Source organism: Monodelphis domestica, chromosome 1 (genome assembly GCF_027887165.1).
Source record: "Monodelphis domestica isolate mMonDom1 chromosome 1, mMonDom1.pri, whole genome shotgun sequence".
Lineage (NCBI taxonomy): Eukaryota > Metazoa > Chordata > Mammalia > Didelphimorphia > Didelphidae > Monodelphis > Monodelphis domestica.
This window is the reverse complement of record NC_077227.1, coordinates 400,429,029-400,435,028: the sequence shown is the minus strand read 5'-3', so window position 1 is coordinate 400,435,028 and position 6,000 is coordinate 400,429,029. Positions and strand designations below refer to the sequence as shown.

Genomic DNA, 6,000 nt, shown 5'->3' with positions numbered 1-6,000 from the left:
GGATGAAGAGGGAAACTAAGCAACCCAGAATGGGTTGCTAATGCTAAATGTGAACTTACAGGCCATTTAATCCACTCCCTTTACTTTACAAAAAGGAAAACTAAGGCCAGAAATGTGAATTGATTTTGCCAAAGGTCAGAGTTAGTGATAGGAGGAGCCTTTGGACAGAAGACCCAGCACTCATCCCACCCTTCTTTCCTGCCTTGTCCACCATCAATTAAACTAAGTTAGCAGAGGCACTTGAGTCCCTGGTGAGATTTTTCCCCCACCAGAATAGGCTGCCTTAAGAATAACATAGGTCTTACACAGAAGCCCCAAGTGTCTGGGAGTCCAGTCTGCCCTCATGGCCAACAGTGTTTCTTCAGAACCATGTAGAAGATCCTTCCTCTCTGAGAGCAGCTCCTCTAGGAGATTCAGATTCTCCAGGGCAGCAGGGCATAGAACAATGGATTTGAGAAATCCTGGGTTGGAATCTTAACTCAATTAATTAAGACTTGCTGGGTTTCATTGAGCAATTGACTTCTCCATTGTGGGGCTTAGTTAATTTGATCAGTAAAATGAGGGGTTTGGAATTATTCTCTTCAAGTTCAAACACCTGTAAGACTATAACTCGGAAAGGCAAAGCTTACTGGCATGGGGCACTTTTATGTTCCACCATGGAAAAGGACTGTGTGATTTAATAAACATTACAAAATCATACTTGTTGACCCAATAATTCCAATTGTCGCAAATATTCTCTGAAAGTCTTATTAAAAATAAACTATCAAAAAAGAGGTATCTGCTCAAAGATTTTCACTACAGCATTGTATGTATTTTTTTTAAAAAGTGAAAATAACCTAAATTTCCATCAGTGAGGAAATGATTAAATAAATTATGGCATATAATATAACAGACTATTTTAATGCAATTAAGACTGTCAAGTGAGAAACCAAAGAAATCTGAAAAGACTTTTGTAAAATAATGCAAAGTGAAAACAGCCAAAGAAGGGAAATGAAGTATACCAACCAAGAGCATATACAAAGAAAAATGAGGTCAATTGGACATTTTTTAAAGTCCTAATTAGGACTCAGAATGACTGAAAACTTGATATTTTGCTTTGTGTTGAATTAATTCCAACGTAAGTAGTGATGAAACAATTTTATTTGGCTGTATTGATGTTAAGCTTAAAAAAAAAACCCTTACCTTCTGTCTTAGAACCAATATTATGTATTCGTTCTAAGGCAGAAGAGCAGTAAAAGCTAGGCAGTCGGGGTTAAGTGACTTGCCCAGGGTCACTCAGCTAGGAAGTGTCTCTGAGGCCAGATTTGAACCCAGGATTTCCTGTCTCTAGATTTGACTTTCTAAAACACTGAGCCACATAGCTGTCCCCAATGTTAAGCTTTTAAGAAAGCACTTAACCTAAATGACAGAAAGACAATACTGAGAACCATGATTCTCTTTATCCCTATCCACTGGAGAAATGGGGGGAAAGGGTGGACTGGGGGGAGTAGAGGTGAAGAGGCTGGTTCTGACCTGCCCTCTGTGGCCAGCAAGGGATTGTAGTCGGATATGGTTCTAGCCACCATCATGAGGTGTCGTATATTACCACAACATCTGACTCTCTGCTTTGTGCCCCTCTTCTTGGAGATGAGTTAGAGATACCTCTGAAGTCAACAGATGGAGAAAATGGTTTCCTTTAAGGCTTAAGAAGTCTATTAAGTCAGCTTAGGACCTTTGGGATTTTGAGATAATGGAGCACTGATAGCGTAGAAGCCAGAGTCTATAACCACAGCATTCCCTCCCTATTCTTTCCAGGAATAGAATTTGGGGAATGCCCAGCTTATTCTTCACTCAGGTCCCTATCCCCATCATATTCATTTTAACTCCTTTCTCAGTGGATACTGGGTAAACCTTTTTGGTTTAGACTTATTTTCCCCCCATTTTGAGAAAATTCAGCTTGTCATAAAAAACAGATGTTAAAGCAATTCCTAATGAGAAGTCTTTTTTTCTGTGATTGTTTTAACCAGGTCTATGGTTCAGTGGAAAGGACACTGGGCTCTTGATTTCTGAGTCTGGGTTCAAATTTGAACCTGGGTTCAAATCTCACTAATACTTATTACCTGAATCACTTAACTTCCTTAGGTACCAGTTTCTTTTTCTGTAAAAGGAGCAGAGCCCCTGAGATCCATTCTAGTTCCAGATCGCCTAAGGGTCTATCTTTATTTGGGATTATTACTTGTCTCTCTCAGGTTTCAGTTGAGAGGAAGGTTTGCCAGAAGATTTGGGGCCCAATTTATCTGTTGCAAGTTTTAGCTTGGTTTCGTTTTAGATAAGGACGTAGAATAAAATAATCTGTGATCACTAGCTTTTGCTGGTGCTTCGGTGAAGTCTTGGTTGGCCATTAGGGAGGGTCTGTATCCTTTGAACTGTCCAGCTGTTTCCAGAACAGCCCCAGCCTATTGTGTGGAAACTACATTCAAGACTCCTCCGGGACAGGGAAGCCCTGTAAGCTAGTTAATAAGGGCACTGAGAAGCCCCACCCGTGGCCTCAATACCAGCAGCAGGTAAACTCTTTGAAAATAACGACGGATTAATTTGTGTCCATGTGGTCCTAGCACCCAGCTCAGGCTTGTGTATATGTTTATATGTCGGGCTCCCATGACTATAATTCCAGGGGATTCAGTGATTTCATAAGTGTGGGAACTCTTTCCACCAACAAATTATAGGCTTAGAAATTCTGAAATTCTAACTGAAATTCTGTGATTCTATGACTCTGCAAATGGAACCTCCGGGCACCTGGGACAGGGGGCCTCTGCTGAGAATGGACTAAGAGTGAGAGGATGGCTTTGGTCCTAAGACCGGGTGGAAGGTGGGGAAAGGGAAGAATCTCTGGACCTGGGGTACCAGCCCAGGCGGGCGGGCAGCTTTGCCCCTGACACAGAGATGTATCCATCACTACGCCCTCCCTGGGACCTTTAATTACAGGAAAACCGAGGTATTGAGAACTGCTACCCCGCCGCGGGGATGGGGATGGGGATGGGGAAAGGGATAGGGGGCGGGTTACGAACCAAGGCTCCCCGCCAGAGGCGGAGGCAGCTGGAAGGCCCCTCCCTCATTCCCTTCCTCCGCCTGCCTCAGGTGGGAGGGAAGCGGGAAGAGGCAGGTGAGAGGAGAAGAGTGGGATGGGGCAGGCGAATCCCCCATGCCTCGTCTGGTCCGGGGCCAGCTCCGGAATGGTCTGTGGAAGCCAGAGTCAGGCGGCTCCGGGAGGTGGAAGGTGACAGGTGGGAGGCGCAGCGCTAAGCCCAGCCCCCAGGTAAGGTCCTGGGTGGTAAGGGACTCAAGAAATCGTACCCGGCAGAGCAGAAGCGAGGGTTGTCAGGGGGGACGCAGAAAAAGAGGTGCGGCTGCTTTTTCTCGGGGAGGAAGGCTTCCCATGACAACCAGAGGTGGGGACTCCGGGCCTCCACACTGGGGTATCTAAGATAGTTCACTGACTGCACAAGCAGAGCGCCTGGCCCTCCTCCAAAGCCTGCTCCAACTGGGTTGCTCCCTGGAGTTGTAGCCTATCCTGGGTTCCTGCAAGGGTCCTGCCTTGGGTTTCCCTTCTTTGGTGCTGGCCCCAGACTTTGTTTCCATCTTTCCCTCTCTGATAGTGTAGGCTGGGATCAGATGTCAGAATGAGTAGCTTAGTCTGGTGGAGGGAGGGGGGAACATTAAAGAGAAAGATCTCTAATTTCACCTCTCCCTCTTATGTGAGTAACATGGGAAGTCAGCCAACACACATTTATTAAGTATCTATTATGTGCCAGGAGGGATACAAAGAAAAGTAAAAGACAATCCCTGTTCTCAAGGAGCTCACAGTCAGAGACAGCATGCCAACAACTCTGGACAAACTAAGATGGAGGGAAGACACTAGCAATAAGGGGGATTGGAGAGGCTTCTTGTGGAAGCAGGATTTTATTTATTTATTTATTTAAACTCTTTCTTCCATCTTGGAATCAATACTGTGTTGGTTTCAAGACAGAAGAGTAGCAAGGGCTAGGCAATGGGGGTTACGTGACTTCCCAGGGTCCACAGCTAGGAAGTGTCTGGGGCCAGATTTGAACCCAGATCTTTCCATCGCTAGGCCTAACTCAATCCACTGAACCACCTTGCTGTCCTAAAGTGAGACTTGAAGGACGTCAGAGAAGCCAGGAGGCAGAAATGAAATAGGAGAAAATTCCGGTCTGAGAGTTGAGGGATGGAATCATTGAATGGAAGAATATTGTGGTAGGCAGAGAGTATAAGGAATAAGAAGGCTGGAGAGGGTCAAAGGCACTGGTTGACAACCTTAGAAGTCAGAGAATTTGATATTTGAGCCTGAACATAACAGGGAGTCACTGATATTGCCTGAATTGTGGGTAACATTACGAAAGTGGGCTTTAGGAAGATTGGTTTGACAACTGAGTAGGGAAAGACTTGAGATAAGGAGAGTAATCAGTAAATCATTGCAATAGTATAAACTCAAAGGGATGAGGGCTTGGACCAGGATGGTGGCAATGTCAGAGGAGAGAAGGGGAATCATAGGAGAGCTATTGTGAAGATAGAAACAATACGATTTTGCAACTGATTGGATGTGAGGAGCGAGAGATGAGAAGCTGAGAAGATACCTACATTGTTGTCTGGGTGACTGGGTGGCACCTTCAAGAGTAATGGGGAAAGGGGCTCAGTGAATAGGGAGACAGACGTAGGAATGGGGGGTGGGGTGGGTCCTGGGCTGGAAACTGGCCTCAGACCCTTCCTAGCCGTGTGACCTTGGGCAAGTCACTTAACCCCCCATTGCCAGCATTTTATTGCTCTTCTGCCTTGGAACCAATACACACACTATTGATTCTAAGACAGAAGGTAAAGTTTAAAACAAAATATTTTTAAGTAATAGGAAAAGGGGCATTTAGCTGATTCAGTGGATAGAGAGCCAGGCTTAGATTTTGAAAGTCTTATGTTCAAATACGGTCTCAGTCAGGATCCAAATCTAGATCTTCTCCCAGTGCAGTGCTATCCTAACTAACTCTGTTTCTCAAGGTCATACAAATAGTGAATGGCAGAACTGAGATTCAACCCAAAACTGGCCCAAGTTCACATGAAATATTAATGTGAAAGTGCTTTGGAAATTATAATGTACTGTGCATACAAATAGATGGTGGAGCAGTTTTTACCAACAGATTAATTATGAAACATTACCTTTGAATTAGGCTCTGTGGGACATGATACAAAGATGTATATGACTTCTAGAACTTCTATATATACCTGAAATGTTAAAAATTACTTCAAGGCATTGTATAGTTAAATATCAAATCAATGATGTCAAACTTAAATAGAAAATAGATATCGGAAGGACACATATTGACTTAGAAAATCACAAATTAACATTATTTGTGTTTTGTTGTATTTTTATTTGTTTTGTTAAACATTTCCCAATAATATTTTGATGTGGTTCTGGATACGTTCTGGAAATACTGCCTCTAGGTCATGATTTTAAGACTCTGGTGTAGACAATACATTCTATGTTATGTCTTTTTTGGGGAAAATTTGGGTAGACTTGTCCTGACTGATACAAAACAAAGTGAGAAGAGCCATAAGAATAATTGATAGGGGGGCAGTTGGATGGCTCAGTGGATTGAGAGCCAGGTATAGAGATGGGAGGTCCTGGGTTCAAATCTGAACTCAGACACTTCCTAGCTGTGTGACTCTGGGCAAGTCACTTAATCCCTTTGCCTCGCCCTTACTGCTCTTCTGCTTTGGAACCAATACACAGGATTGATTCTAAGATAGAAGGTAAGGTTTTTTTTTTTTATTAAAAAAAGAACAATTGATTTGAGGACCAATAACATAAAAGAAAAAAGCCCTGACAATAACCCAAATTGTTACCAACATAGTAGTAGTCTCTTGGTGACTGAGAATGACGATTACCAACATAGAAATCAATAAATGATCAACATAGTAATCATGACTTTAGGGAAAACAGAATGAAGCTTACCT

General features: G+C 43.3%; 1 protein-coding gene across 3 annotated transcripts in view; it reads left to right on the top strand.

Annotated features, from left to right (window-relative positions):
* Positions 1-2,750: 2,750 nt before the first annotated feature.
* Positions 2,751-6,000, top strand: part of LPIN3 (lipin 3) — a 48,771-nt gene continuing 45,521 nt past the window's right edge. For all 3 annotated transcript variants that reach the window (XR_008915223.1, XM_007474331.3, XM_016428427.2), the window contains exon 1: positions 2,751-2,974. The gene's annotated coding sequence lies outside the window, so the exon portion shown is untranslated. The remainder of the gene's footprint in view (positions 2,975-6,000) is intronic.